Genomic DNA, 16,776 nt, shown 5'->3' with positions numbered 1-16,776 from the left:
GGAGCTGAGGACTGAACCCAGGGCTTTGCGCTTGCTAGGCAGTGCTCTACCGCTGAGCTGAATCCCTCAACCTTTCCTTTGCCTTTTTAAAATTGGGTTGTTCCCTTTTTGTCATTGGGGTTGGAGAGATGGCTCAATGGTTAAGAGCACTGGCTGCTCTTGCAGAGGATCCAGGTTTGGTTCCCAGCACCCACATGGCAGCTAACAACCACCTGTAACTCTAGTTCCATGGGATCTACCTACACTCATACACAAAAAATAAAATAATAAATATTTTTGAGGGTGTGTGTGTGTGTGTGTGTGTGTGTGTGTGTGTGTATTTTTGAGAGCCTGGAACTCACTATGTAGACCAGGCTGACCTTGAACTCACAGAGATCCTCCTGCCTCTGCCTCCCACGTGCTGGGACTAAAGGTGTGAGCCACCAGGCCCAGCATAAAATATTTTTTTTAATAAAATAAAATTGGTTTGTTTTCTTTTTGTTGTTGAGCCATAGAAATCTTCTTATATATTCTGAATACTAGTCCTTTTTCAAACATATGATTTGTAAATACGTTCTGCCATTCCATGGGTGGACCTATTATTTTCTTGTTAATGTTCTTTGATACATGAAAGTCTTTAACTTTGATGAATACCAATTCTTTAATTTTTTCTTTTGTTTTATTTTCCGGGTTTGATGTATTTTAAAAATGATTATTCAATTCAAGTTCACAAAAATTATCAACTATATGCCCTCTTAAGAGTTTAATAGTATTAGCTCTCACATTTAGACCCATTTTGAGTACACTTTTGTTTTGTTTTGTTTTGATTTTGTGTATGATTATTGCCTATGCGTATGTGTGCTCCCTTGTGTACATGCACATGTGGACGGCCAGCCTGTCTCTAATCTCTTTTCTTTTTTATTGAATCTGTGGATTTCATACAATACATCTTGTTCATATTTAGACCCCCTTCCCTATCTGCACTCCCCAGTAGCCCCCCCCTCAAGATTTCATGCATTCTGACATATGTATTAAGGCACATCCAGCCACACTTGTGTGTCCACAAGTGTCCTTCAGTGTGAGTCCATCCACTGGAGCCTGTTCAACCTATTTAGCATCACTCCCTTAAAGGAAACCAACTCTCCCTCTCCCAGTAGTCATTGGTTGCTAATAGTTCCTCAGCTAAGGCTGAGGCTTCTTTACCCATTTCCCCACTTCTATGCTGGGTTTTTGTCTGGTTTGAGTTTGCAGGTGTCTTGTGAATGCTGCCATCATTGCTGTAAGTTCGTATGAGCAATTTCTAAGCCACTTGGAAGACTTTGTTTCCTTGTGGTCATCTACCACCCCTGGCCCTTACAGTCTTTCTTCCCCCTCTTCCAAAATGGTCCCTGCACCTTTGGTAAGAAAGTTTTGGTATAGGTCTTCTACCCAGTATCCTTAATCTCTTAATCCTCCTGCCTCAGACTCCCAAGTGCTGAGGTGACAAATACATACTGCTACACCCTCCTTAGTAATAAATCAGTGATGACTCTTTTTAAGACAAGGTCTCACTCTGAAGCCCTGGAATTCCCTGTATGTAGTCTAGGATGTCCTTGAACTTGTGTCCTGTATAACCCTCCCAGATGCACCACCATGCCTGGCTATGTACTACACTGAAAGTTTTCATCATAAAAGTTACAGAACACAGGGTTGTTTTATAATTAAACATTTTCCTACTCCTTTCTATCACTATTTCCACTGTAGTCAGTTCTTCTTGACTTCCTTCAGTATGAGCACTTCTTTTTAAGAATAACCTTTCATGGGGCAGGAGAGATGGCTCAGCAGTTAAGAGCACTGGCTACTCAGGATCAGTTCCCAGCACCCACATGACAACTGATAACCTTCCCTAAGTCCAGTTCTATGGATCCAAAGCCCTCCTCTGGCCTCCACAGGCACTGCACAACACAGGTGTACATACATATGGCAGGCAAAACCCTTACACACATGAAATAAAATATGAATCACATTTTTGAATTTTTAAAGGTTTATGTTTTCTAATAGTTACTACACTCAAGTGTTACCTTGGTCTCTCTCTTTCTGTCTCTCTCTCTCTCTCTCTCTCTCTCTCCTCACCTTCCCTCCTTCCCTCCCTCTTAATACGAGTGATATGAATGTTAATTTATTCCTTTCCTTCTTTCCCAGTTCCTGTCCCCCAGCAGCTGATCTGAAGTACCATATCTTCGTTTCTTCTTGGGCGTTCCAAGGACTCATTCAGCTCACTCTACTTTTCATAGGTTTGTTTTTTTCCCACGTCTCCTCTCATTTTGTTGGGAAGTAACATTCCTTCTGGATTTTATGTGGGTTAGTTCACTTATTCCTGTCTAACACTGCCACTATTAGACACTTGAAGTTACAGGTCTCATATTTGATTACTATGGGGTAATTATATGAAATCCATACCTCAAAGCCTTACTAAGTCTAAGACGGTCCAGAAAAAACTAGTCCTGTCTTCATCGTCACCTCATTGCTTTCCTGAACAGGCTCAGAGAACACTGTTGGTCTGGTAGCTGTCTGGTCCAGCCTCAGCCACCCATATTTTGGAGTTGGAGAAGAGATCTTGTTTATTGTTTATTGTCTATGTGTTTTGAAATTTATTATTTTAATTCTTCTGTGTGTTTTTATGGGAAAAATTTTGAAGAGTCAAACATTATGTCAATACTACACAACTAAATCCACCTTCCCAGATTTTGATCTTATTGTAACAACTGCCAATTTTCACCTTTGTGAGGTGTGTCTGACAGTTCAGGTTGTCTGTATTTTTCCCACTGATTTGTTAGGGATTCTAGGTAGGAGGGGTGTGTTATTCATATGATATTGGAAACACTTTTACTTGATGCCCCTCTTCTTTTCACTCCCAATTGTGTCACTGAATGAAGAGCCTGTGTTTGGCTCCCAAAGGTAAGCCTGGTGATGGCGGGATCCATTGCACCATCTGCTGGCTGTTACCATGCAGTGCAGGACGTTCCCAGATCATGTAGGAATACCTGTCAATAGCAACATTTTGCATTTAAGCTTCACAACACTTTTTCTAAATAAATATTATCTTTATTTTAAGTGCATAGAAATTTGGTTCCAGAGATATGGCATGTGTGTTCTATACCAAAAGTTTTATAAATAAATGGTCAAAGTGGTGTCTTTGCCTCCAAAGTCAAAACTTTTTCCTGCAAACCATGCCCCAGACCTTCTATGAAGTGATTATGGGGAGTCAGTGTCTACTCGTTTCTCCATTTTCCTCTGAAGAACAAAGGAAAAATAAAAGCACCCAGCACCCAGCATGTTGGCACAGTGACCACACATGTGTTCATAGAGTGGCAGCAGCTACCCATGTTCTGCTTCACAGCCAAGCTCCTCATTCAGGACCATTTCTTTCTGCTCACACTCACCTTTTCTGCGCTGTGCAAACTGCCCCCCCAAGGGTGGGGAACCTCTTCCCAGTGTACCAACCCTCTTGGGGGAGGTGGCTGGGCTTCCTCTGCAAACCCTTCCCCTAAGTAGGGCCAAAGGCCCCATCCTGTGTGTCCTGACTAGGAACAGCTATTCCTGGGTCTGTTGATATGGTCCTGGTTTGTGGGGAAGCATGACTTCTAAAGGTCCTCAGGCTTGGCAAGTAGCAAGGAGGGTTCTTTTTATTTTCATTTTTTCCCAGAAGTTATTACTTTAAAAAAATTTTTAATAACTGCATGATTAGAAGAAGCATTTCACTACAGCTCTAACATATTCAGTAACACACTCCAGGGCAAAGATACATCTCTTTCAAAAGTGGATAGCTAAAGGCTACATAAAAAGCAACAATATCAGACAGGCAATACCTTCTTTTGAGTTGTTTGCCAGGGTGGCCAAAGGGACTCCCAGATAGTAACCCAGCATAGAACTGGGAAAATGAACAGCTGACCCCAATTTTATCTAAAGGAATATTGACAGCTGATTGCCTGTGTATGTCTATAAAGTCATCGGGTAGATTTCAGTGGTAATGTTTATCACCTCTACTAATTAACATGATATAAATTTCCATGCTTCCTCCTCAAATACAATACATTTAAAAATTTGTGTGCATGTGTGTGTATATATCACACAGAACATCCCAAACCATCTTATTCAACTATACACCCACTTCCCATATGGCACCCTCCCACAGGCCCCCCCCCACTAGAGCCCTTATACTCTGATATCCCTGATGCTGTCTGCTGTGTTGTCGGCAGCCCCAGCCATCCCCCACTACTTGTCCATCTGGTGAATCTAGTCAGCCTATCTAGAGGGCTTTGTTTTAGGAAGATCAGCTGTTCCTCATCTAGCAGCAATCAGTTGTCAATATTCCTTTAGATAAGATTAGGGTCTGCTGTTCATTTTCCCAGTTCTATGCTGGGTTACTATCTGGGAATCCCTTTGGCCACCCTGGCCAACTACTCAAAAGAAGGTATCTCCTGTCTGGCATTGTTGCTTGTTATGTAGCCCTTATCTATGCATATGGACTCTTTAAAAAATTATATAGCCCCTTTAATCTTTGGTTATACTTTCCTTTTGGGTCATTTGAGAATCTGTTCCTCAGGGGTCACATGGGCTTGGGAGGAGCCCCTGGCTCCTTTCTTTTACCAGTTCCACCCATGTAAAGATAAGTCAAAGGTCCTGTTCAACCATGGTTGGCTTCACTTGGAAGCATGGAAGAAATGATTCCTCTGTGTCGACCCAAGGAGGGCTCTTTTTAAATCTCCCTTTGAAAGTCAGACTTAGCTTACATGCCCAGTTCAGTCACCCTATCTTGCTCTTTGCAAAGTCCTCAAGCTCTCAAAGCCTCAGTTTCTATAAATTTGAGTCAAGAGTATCTAGTTCAAGACTGGAGAGAAGGCTCAGCAGTTAAAAGTGTGTACTGCTCTTGCAGAGGACCTGAGTTCCATTCCCAGCACCCATGTCAGCTGGCTCCCAACTGCCTATAACTCTTGCTCCAAGGGATCCCATACCCTCTCTGGCCTCTGTAGGCAGCTGTATTCATGTACACATACAGAAATGCAATCTTAAAACATAAAAAATAATAAACCTTTTTTTAAAAAGAAAGAATCCCTATCTCAGGGGATCTTGTAGCAAACAGATGAGCTAATAGATGTGGATCATTTTTCTAGAAATGATGCAATACAAGGCCTTGAAGATGGTAGGAAGAACTGGGAAATGAAGGCCAGAACTGCCTATCTCTGCAGACATCCTTCATCAGGAGGGACCATTACCCTCACGGGGTAGAGAGACTCCACCAAGTTTGGAGTCTCGTAAATTTCACATGGAATCCCAGCAGGCCCATGGCCCTCTCCTTTTTATTACCCAGGTTTTCATACTACAGGTTTACATATAATCTGTCCCCATAGGTTCATATGCTTCTAGCTTGGTTCCCAGTGTGGTGGCATTGACATGGTGGAAGTTTTATGCAAAGGAGACCGGTAGAATTTAGCCAGGTCTTGGGAGTACTACCCTCATCACGTCTGTCTTCGGGGAGGGGTTGGGTCTTGCAGGAGTTGGTTAGAATCCTCTATAATGGGTTGTTAGAAATGTGCTAGCCTGGGCTTTCCTGACTCTCCCTTCTTGTCTTACCATATGTTCTGTCCCTTTGATCTGCTTTCCCCACCACGATGCCATCCACTGCTTTGACATAAGCAGAAGGCCCTTACCAGAAGAGGACCAGATAAGGCCACACCCAATCCTGGGCCTTCAGTCTCTAACACTGTAAATCAAACGAACCTTCTTAAAAAATGAATTACCCAGCTTCAGGTATTTTGCTATAGCAAAGGAAAACAGACTAGCACAAGGCTCATTGACAATCCTCCATGTAAACCCCCAACTGTTACCCTGCATACCTTTATTTTTAAATTGCTTTATTGGGGTTGGAGAGATGGCTCAGTGGTTAAAAAGCACTAGCTGCTCTTATAAAGGGCCAGGGTTCAAATCCCAGCACCCACATGGTGGCTAACAACCATCCTAACTCCAGTCCCAGGGGATCCAATGCTCTCTTCTGACCTCTGCAGGTTTGCACAACACGAGTGCATGTACATACATGCAGGTAATATTTCATACACATAAAATAGAAATAATAAATAAAACTTTTTAAAATTGCCTTATGAGGACCTTTTATAATGTAAGAAATGTTAGACAACTCACATTATTCCAATGACCCAGTGACACTCTGAAATAGATATGCATTTTATTGGGCATGACGGGTTTTATGTGTGTTTGAGAAATAGTAATATGAACTTTCGTGTATATAAAGAATGTACAACCTCACGCAATAAACTACTTTCCCTGAAATACACAGGGTCATTGTAGGACTCAGCAAGTTCTTTGTTTAAGACAGGGTCTCGTTCTTCAGCCCAGGCTGGTCTTAAAGTCACAACAATCCTGCCTCTGCCTCCCATATGTTGGGATAATAGGTGTGAGCCACAACACCCAGCTCACCATCAAGTTCTGGGATTTTACTATCTGCTAGGAAATTTCTGATTATTGCTTTTAAACTCAGAGTTACTCTGCAATGTTGCCAATACCCTCATTTTACAGGTGAAGAACCTGGAGTTAAATAGATAATGAATAGGAAAGACAAGGTCTTTCTGTGACGTATAATGAAATTAATTAACACAAGCCCTCCACTTCTGTCTCCATTAGTTTAAATCAATCTATACTGTACACCAGAGTCTTTCATATATTCTATTGTATGTAACATTTTATCTTTTGCCATTTATCATTATTTATAGACATATTTCTGTGTCAACATGAATAAATCTTACCCTTTGGAGATTATTGGATTCTAGTGAATGGACTTACTATAACTCATTTAATCACCCTTCTAGGACCATTTTATTAGCATGGCTTCTTTTTTTTAAACTGTGATGTTGCTGTAGTAGTGAACATGATTTTACATTAATATTTTATCTAACTTGGAAACTGTTTCCTGTAGAATAAATTCCTAGGAATGTAATTGTAAGGTCAAAGATTATGAATATTCATTTTCATAAACATTACCAAATCAGGAAGCAAATGTTTGGACTACAACTGGTTTTGATCATTGTATTTAGTAAGTGACACTATGGAAATTACTTATTTTCCAGGCGCTAACCAAGCGCTTTGCAATATTAGTTTCTTCAGTCTTTATGGTTTTAAATCTAGATCAAAAGCACATTTATATCAAAGTCAATAATACTGATGCATTAGGAGTAGCACTTCCCTGCGTTACTTTAGAGATAAGAATATGTATCTCCTTTGGAGAAACAGAAGGTAGACGACTGAGGCAGGTGCTGGGGGGGCAGAGATGCTCCTTTGAGGCACAATCCTGGAATTACTCTAATCCTCATAAATAACCGTTTCTTTGCGATGAGGCGGTTTCAAATTAAGTATTTCAACAGAGAGCTACTTCAACTGAAAGTTATAAAGTTACAGGTCATAAACTTTTTTTCATGATGTCCAAAAATAATTTATTAAGGCTATCTTCTTTTTGGGGGAAGGTCTCAGGTAGCTTAGGCTGGCTTCAAACATTAAACTCACTATGTAGCTAAGAAAGACCTTGAACTTTTTTTTTAAGTCAGGATCTCTCTGTAGCCACAACTGGTCTGGAACTCGCTATGTAGGCCAGGTTTGGCCTCAATCTCACAGAGATCTGCCTGCCTCTGTCTCTCAAGTGCTAGGATTAAAGGCATGTGCCACCCTGACTGTCAATCTTGAACTGTTGATCCTCCTTCCTCCACCTCCCAAGTGCTGGCATTACAGTCATGTACCTCCACAGCCAGCTACATCATCTATTTAAAATAATGTATTTAAATCCAGCTGTTAAGGAAATACTTCAATACTGAACTGCACAGGGATCTGCTTCAGTCTTAAACTTTTCATCTTTCCCCATGAGAATCATTCAATATGCTTATTGTGTGCCCTGGTAACTTTCTACATGTCATAATATTAGCAATCCTGTTGATAAGAACAATAAAAGAGGGTTGGAAAGATGGCTCACATGGTAAAAGTGCTTGCCATGGAAACCCGAGGACCTGAGGTTGATCCCCAGGCCCCGTAGGGTGGAAGGAGAGAACTGACTTCCCCAAGTTGTTCTCTGATCTCCACATGTACCCCCCACAAATAAATAATGTAAAAAAAAAATGTTGGGGAGGAATGGGAAGGTGGCTCGGTGGTTAAGAGCACTCTGCTCTTGCGCAGAGGACCTGGGTTCAATTCCTAGCAGCCCCGTAGGGTGGAAGGAGATAGCTGACTTCCCCAAGTTGTTCTCTGATCTCCACATGTACCCCCCACAAATAAATAATGTAAAAAAAAAATGTTGGGGAGGAATGGGAAGGTGGCTCGGTGGTTAAGAGCACTGGCTGCTCTTGCAGAGGACCTGGGTTCAATTCCTAGCACCCACATGGTGACTAACAATGGTCTGTAACTTAGTTCCAGGGATCTGACTGTTCTGGCCTCTGTGAGCATTTCATGCATGTACGTACATGCAGGCAAAATACTCATATACATAAAAGATAAAAAAATACTTTTTACTTTTTTGAGAGAACACCAATAGAAATTCAAGTTTTATCTATATTAAAGGTATTATAATATGGCATAAATTTCTATTAAGCTACACACATTGGATACAATGAAATGAGCTATGTCCTATTTAAATATTACAGAGCTATTACCTAGGATTTGGCCAAACTGGCCTTTCCCAATTGTGTGGTTGCTTGAAATGCAACAGAAATCTATCTGGAATCTTCCCACCTCTGCCCACCCTTCTTAAAGGAAAGATCTGTCCAGAGCCTTTTGTTCAATCATGTCAAGTGTGAGAAACTACAAATCTGAACATCTCAATGAATACGTATTCATCCATACTCATTATAGAAAAGTCAGAACCTACAGAAAACAGGCTTTTTGAGAAATCCATGATGTCACCGTCAGAAAGAGCTGTCCCTATTTTGTTGGGCTACTTGCTTCTCCCTTTTGTGCTAGTGGATGCACAAGATAATCACATATAATACACTTTCCTGGGGTTTTTTTTACTAGTATATACTGAATCATTTTCTCAAACTTAAAACATAGATCATTATTTCCAAACAATATATTTGTAAACATACGTATGCACATGTGCACACACATGTATACTCTTATATTCAATGTGTTTCAATTCTTATTCTTCACTATTGAATATTTAGGCTTTTCTAGCTTTTTCTTATTACATCCAAAGCGAGTGACCATTTTCCATGACAAGTCAGAGACTAAGGATGTTGAGCCCTGTGAGCCATGGGTTTCTTTTGCAACCACTGGGAAAATGTTAGTGGGTTTGCAAATGAACTTCATGAAGGCCTCCCTCCCTTTTCCTTGTTAATCAGAAGAGACTTCCGCTTTTGATGGGATGATGAAAGCTTGGTCACTTCCTGCATCCGCTCTGTGCCTTACTCACTAAGCCTCGTGCTTCCAAAGGTTCAGAAACACTTTCTCAGTAAAGCCTATTGTTTAATTCAACCGAGTCTAACGGAAGCTCCCTGCTGAACTAGGGCCCCCTTATTCCTGGCTGTCTCACTGCCTCATCATGAAGCATCACTGAAGTTGCACTGAGCAACGATAAACAAGGAAAAATGAGAACCCAAACCCCGTTGGATTGGCATCTCCGAATATTCTCCCCTTTGTGTCCTGTGCACTGTGAGTGTGTTACTAACCTGGGCTAGCTTTGCTGCTGTGCCAGTCATTGAAATGACAAGATTTACAAAGGAGAAATGAGGGGATGGCTGAGTGTGGAGAAAGCAGGTCTCACCTCCTCAAGGATAGAGTTTAGAGATGTGTCTGGGCTGAGAAGCAGGAAAAGGTTAGAAGTAATCACTGATTTGTGCACTGGTCACCAAACATCATCTACTTCCATCAAGACCCCAGTGTCAGGTGTTATCTACCCCTCTGGTCCATAGGAGCTGGGACACTAGAGGAGTCTCGTTCCATTCTTCTCTCCTTCCTTTAGTCATATTCTTATCATCCAGAAGAAGGAAATGAACCTGAAATTGAAGAGCGGCAGATTAGACTTTCAGCCCTGGCATGCTGTGTGTTTGATACGGTTCAGCCTCTACTCCCGAATCACATTAATTGTGTAAGGGACTTCACATTTCCAACAAGAAAACCAACTGGAAAAGAAACACATACCATTGGGAGCCAGCATCTGAGCACTGGCTTGGCTGGCAGAGTCATAACAGAGAACATTTCTCTTCTGGCTCCTGCTTCTTCCCTTCCCTCTGTGGTTGGATCTCCTGATCAGACAAACCCAGAGTTTCCAAACCCAGGGTTTCCAAACCCAGGGGCCTCCACTGACTAGGCAAGTGGATGGAGCTTTTGATATTTGACTCTCGAAGAAGTGGCAAAGTCAGCTAATTCTTAAAATAAGGGGAGCCATTCCTTCAAGAGAGCACATGGGGACCAGAAGAAGGCTCCTTGCACCCCCAGGTTTCCCAACCACACCCTAAGTCCTTGCTGCCAAGGAAGACACCCAGGCTGTGCTTCTCTGTTGAGACATAGGGACAGAGGCTTTGACCCTGAGACTTAGGCGTCTTCATGTGCCTGTTTTATAGCTGCATTGTCATAAAGTGGCTTTTACCTTCAGTTAACCCCTTTCCAAAGACCCAACAGGTATGTGAAAAATTTTAAAAAAAGAGAAAAGAAAGCTCGGTGTTGCCAGTCAACATGGAAATGCAGATCAAAACCATTGGTCATCTCACCCATTTAAAATGACTATTAAACAAAGCCAAAAAATAGCAAAGACTAGTTAGTGAGGTTGTGGTGGAAGGGGAACTCCCAAGGGGGGACTATTATTGGGAGTGTAAATAAGCATTATTACAGAAAACAGTATGAAAGTTCCTCTAAAAACATGAACTAGAACCACCATCTGATTCAGCAATTTCCATGGCTGGATATATCCCCAAAGGAAATGAGGTCATTGTATCAGAGAGGTACCTACATGCCCTGCTTATTACAGCACTATTCACAGCAATCAACATACGCAATCAACCAAGGTGTCCACTGATGGATGAATGGGTAAATAAAATGACATATAGACATTGCAGTCAAATATTATTTAGCCGTGAAAAGAGTGAAACACTATTATTTGCAACAACATGAATAAACCCAAAAGACATTGTGTTCAGTGAAGTAAGCCAGGCTTAGAAGGACAAATCTTGCATGTCACTCATTTGTAGAAGCTAAAATGTTTATCTCACAGCAGTAGGGGGTAGAATAGTGGTTATCAGAGGCTATCTAGGAAGGATAGAGGGGAGAGAGCATTTGGATAATGGGTACTAAAAGAGAGTTACAGTGTTCCAGAGCACAGTCTGTAGTTTACAGCAATTTCTTATCTATCACAAAAGAACTAGAAAAGACAGACAGAAGGCTCCCAAAACAGAAATGAGAGCTGTTTGAGAGATGCAAATCTGGTTATCTGGATTGGATCATTACGCATGTATTCATGTACCCATAAACATGCTCACATATGTTAATCTAAAACTTTTTAAAAAGATGTATTTCTGGCAAGAGTTAAAATGTCATAGAAATATAAGCTAAAAAGATTTAAATCTGTCTATAATTCTATCTTGAAGTAATCACCATTAGTAGTTTGGTAAACGTTATTTCAATTTCCTCTATGAAGATACCAGTATTCATTTATTTTATATTGTGTCTCATCTCACATCCCATTGTACTGTGCAATATACCATCTAGAAGCAGGCCGTTTCTTAAGTGCCACCATGCTTCCAGAGACCCCTCGCTGAGGCCTATCTGTGCTCCTTCCTCTCTTTCTTTACCAGCTGCATGCTGGGAGGTAAGCCGATTCCTCTCTTCTAATCCTGAGAGGTAGTTTTGCCCCAAATCCCCAAAGCAATGGAGCCAATCAACCATGGACAGAAACTTCTGGAACCATGAGCCAGAATAAATCTTTCCTCTTTGTCTTTATCTCAGATATTGTCATCACAGTGACAGAAAACTGTCAGGAATGAAGTTCCATCAGAATTACAGTATAGGTTGGCACTATTTAAATATAATAAGAGTGTAGTCCTTACCAGCTACACCACCACTATTATTCAGAAAAAATTTAATAGTGACTACAGCAAATGTAACCTCCATACCCCTTGTTCTTTCCAGGAGTTCAGTGGAGGGCACTATTAGCATCTCATGTTGGTTTAACTGAAGAAGAAATTCTAGGCAGTTTGCAGATTGAACAGAGAAGCAGAGTCCCCAGGTCATGATGACAGCTGTGTTGGATAAAAGAAACAGGCGGGTTTGGAGGGGTGGCTCAGTCTGGAAAGCACTTGCCGTTCGAGCATGAGGACTTGAGTTCCAACCCTAGAACCCACATAAAAGTGCTGTACATGACGGTTTATAATCCCAGCACTGGGGAGACAGAGACAGGGGGATCCCTAGAGCTCTCTGATGTCGCCCAGAGGAAGACAGCTGATGTTGACCTCTGACCTCCACAATCATGTGTGTACACACACATGAACACATACACACACACACACACACAAAGTGATGCAACTAATTAAAGTTCACACTATATTAACTAGCTGTTGCAACAAATAAATTTTAAGTTGCTGGCTTAACTCAGGGGAAGTTTATTTCTCTGGTGTGAAATCTAAAATGGGTATCTTGAAAAGAAAACAAAAACAAAAAAACAGGGTCTCACTATGTCTCCCTGGCTGACCTGAAACTCCCTATATAGAGCAGGCTGGCCTCTGTCTCCTGAGTACTGGGATTAAAGGCGTGAACCGTCTTGCCCAGCCCTAAAACTAATATTCTTTAGCACCGGGCAAATTTCATCCAAGTGGCAGCTCAGGAACCAGTCTCCTTCCATCTTTGCCAACTTCAAGACAAGGCTTCTAAGACAGTCCGTATGTGTGCGGCAGGCTAGCAACAGGAACAGGAATGTGGGGGATTGTGCATGGAGATTTTGCATGAGCTAAAAGCAATGCTGGATTAAGCCCTGAAGTCTCTTAGTGGCCCAGTTCATTTGGTCCAGCAGAATAAAATACACACATATTCTGACTCTTTTTTTATTTTGTAGTATAGGTACCCCTGGTAGTGGCGGGGGGGGGATGTCACTCCACTACCTAGGGCTCAGTCACATGGTCATAGTCAACACAAACAAAGCTGAGGAACCATGTACCATGCTGTCAGAGAGTGTGGTAAGCAGTCAGTGGGCCTCTGTCACCTGTACAGAGGCTCATGTCCCTGACTGGCAGAAGTGACAGTGACTGGCTGATTGTTTACTGGACTTAGAGGAGAAGCACTCTATACAGTGTCCTTGTAAAATATATGCCCTTCCAAACAGCTTTTACAAAAGCAAAAAAATTAAATCTCATCCCTAAAAGCTGGATCAACCTTTCAACAGCCTTCAGTAAAGGCAGATGTATGTTTCTTTTGTAAAGTTGGAATGAGGAAGTAAAACTTACATTATATATTGGCTCTCCCCTAGTCTGAACAAGGCAAGAGCCTTGCCTACCCAAGGGAATCTCTAAGTACTTGCATTTCGTATAGTTTAAGTGAGAGATTCTAGATAGCTCTATACAGACTGGACAGAGAAGCAAAGAGGACATCAGTCCCCATTCCTGAGCCAAACTCTGTACCCTACCTTATTAATATTTTGATCTAAAATCTGGTGTTTACAGGGGCAAGGCATGGCGGGGCTTGAAGACAGAAAGACGGGTAATTAGGAATTTGTCTAGGGGCTGGGAAATAACTTGGTGGATAAACGCTTGCTGCACAAGCATGAGGACCTGAGTTTGAATTCTCAAAATCCACAGAAAAAGGCAGGTGTGGCCACACTTGTGCCTGTAACACAGCACTCTGGGGCGGAGATGGGAGGATCACTGGGGCTTGTTGGCTTCCAGCCTAGCTCATATTCAGTGAGAGACTCAAGGGAATAGGCAGAGAATGATCAAGTGGGACACCTGACATCCTTCTCTGGCCTGTGTATGTGAGCACTGGGCATGTGCACCTACATACACATGTGCATACATCAACACACACATACACTACACATGTACCATATACACATATACCACATATATACACCATACCCAAGAAGAAGGAGAAAGAGGAAAAGGACGAGGAGGACAAGGAGGAGGAGGAGGTGGAGGAGGAGGAAGAGCTATGTAAACGGGTTAGGTACTGTCTTGTTTGAAATAGACATAGCTATTATTTTGTAATAACAGGGTAGAGATGGGAACTATGTGCATGCATGATTGTGTGTGTATGTAAAATGAAGGGTATACAAATGCACAGTGTATACCAATTCCCTTTCTCCCTACCCTATTTCTTTCTGCCATTCAAAGTGACCTCCATTCTTTAATCATCTTGATTATGAGACACTAGGAACTGTTTCCCTCCACTTGAAATAGAGATATGAAAATATGTTATTAATCAATGCTATGAAAGGGTCTCTCTCATTCAGAAAGGTCAGATACCTATCAGGGTTAGGCTTCCAAATGCCTGTCTTGACCCAGGTTGCATACACTAGCCCAGCTCAATGGGAGTGGTCATCCTCACCTTGTCTCTCCCATCTGTTGTTGTATCAAAGGAGACTTCACTTAATAACAAAATGCTGGGGTTAAATAACCTGTCCTCAATTACACAGGTGACTGTGAGGCTTTGTCAGTGTCAGGTACAGGCAGTCTGGCTCCAGAGCTCAGGTACTTACCTGATTTCACTATCTAGATCGGGTGCGGGATGAAAAAGCACAAGTGGGAGGACTTGGCTTCTCATTCTCAAGGACTGCAGATCTTATCTTGCAGTCCCGGCCAGGTCTCACGCTCTAGTTTCAGAGTGTAGGGGGCAGGAGAGCTGGTATGTGGAGCAGTTGGGTTTTCACTAGTCAATGTTGGTAAAACACAAAAACAAAAACAAAAGCCTCTTCATCTTGCAAAAACTCTGAGAGCAGGAGCCCTTTGAGTGGAGACACCCCCCTCTAGACAATGCTGTGCTCTTTAGCACCTTGTAGAGAAATTATAGAAAGTCCCCTGACTAATTAAAGTCCCTGACTAGCAGACATTGTTTACATGCTAAGCTTCCATACCTTTCTCTCTATGGGACTTGTGAACCCACATGTGATCACTGAGCGAACAGCAATGTTGGATCAAACCATGGACTTTCTTCATGGCTCAGTTTATAACATCCAGTAAAATAAAATATGCAGGTTCTGATCCTTTTTTATTCATTTTGTGGGAATCCTTAACAGCTGGTACACTTTTGCACAAGTTATTCATAAGCAGTCTTAAGAATGATGTATTGCTTAGATTTAGGGATGAGAAGGGAGAGCCAATACAATTAAACTCAAGGCCACAAACAGTAAATAAGCATCATGTATTCTTTCCAGCATCCTTGTTTGAAATGTTGCTAGAAAAACAAGCAATCTAGACAACCTTGGCTTATCAGTTGTGTTGAAGTTTCTCTCAGTCAACGAGAAGCACAAACTAGATCCCAGGATTGGGGGCTCCTTTCCCTTCTTTTGACTCTTTAATTTCTCTGGTCTTTGTACTTGCTTTACCCCACTTTCCACAGTCCACAGAGGGAGTGAGGTTTGCAGAAGAAAACACAACTGCACCCGGCCAAGCTGGATGCAAACCAGGCCCGTCCCTCCACAGTCCTCAGTCCTATGCTTTCCTAATTTTATAGTTTCCCAGTTTATGTCCTCAGCGCAGAGCCCGAAATAGGGGTCATGTGCTGTGTTTATGTACTCTTGTAAAACCCAAGTTTTCTCGCAGGTTCACTGTGAGTTAAATACAGCAAGGCTTTTTATGCGCCGAGAACTCAGAGCCCTTCAGGGAGAAAAGGAAGGGGGGTGGCGGTGAGATGGCTCAGAAGTAAAGGTGCCTACCACCAAGTCTGATGACTTAAGTTCCATTCCCAGGGCCTACAAGGTGGAAGGAGAGAAATGACTCTGGCAAGCTATCCTCTGGCTTCCTTGTGAGTGTCCCAGCGTGTACCCCATACACACATTTTTAACAAGGTATAGGTTTAAAAGGTGTTAATAGATGGCTTTTACCTCTTCAGCACTCACATCTTTTCCTTAGTTCAGAGTGGTTGCTCCAAGTTAATGAAGTCTCTGTCACTATGCCACACTAAGCAGAGCAGAATTCTGTGTCCTTGCAAACTCATTTATTTGGAGCATGTTTGTAATTCTAATTTCTCAGAGGATGAGACAGGAAGATGGCAAGTTCCAGGCTTGTTTGGGCTACAGTGTGAATTCAAGGCCTGCCTTCGCAACTTAGTGAGACCCTGTCTCAAAATTTAGAAAGCATTATTTTAATAAAAAAGGGAGACTGAGGATACAGCTCAGTGGTAGAATACATGGCCAATTTCTGTCACCAATACCACCTCCACCCAAATGTCATTTATCTGTGTTCAGAAAGAAATCAGTTATTATCTAAGAGTTTGGACTTCACCTGACAGTAATATGTACTAGTTAAAAGCACTGACTTTGGGGGCTTGCTTCTGGCATTTAATTAATATTTTGAGCATGTTACTAAAGCTCTCTGTGGCTTATTTCCTCATCTGTAAATGACAATCATAGTGCTGCCTGTACTGGGTACTCACTCAGCTTCCTAAGTACAATGGTTCTGAATCTATGTTGCTGCCCTGTACTGGGTACCACACACAGTTTCCTAAATATAATGGTTCTGAATCCATGGTGCTGCTCTGTACTGGGGCCATGTGCAGCTTCCTAAGTACAATAGTTCTGAATCCATGGTGCTGCCCTGTACTGGGTACCACACACAGCTTCCTAAGTAC

Source organism: Nannospalax galili, unplaced genomic scaffold (assembly GCF_000622305.1).
Source record: "Nannospalax galili isolate Female #2095 unplaced genomic scaffold, S.galili_v1.0 scaffold363, whole genome shotgun sequence".
Taxonomy (NCBI): domain Eukaryota; kingdom Metazoa; phylum Chordata; class Mammalia; order Rodentia; family Spalacidae; genus Nannospalax; species Nannospalax galili.
Note: the sequence above shows the minus strand (reverse complement) of the source record.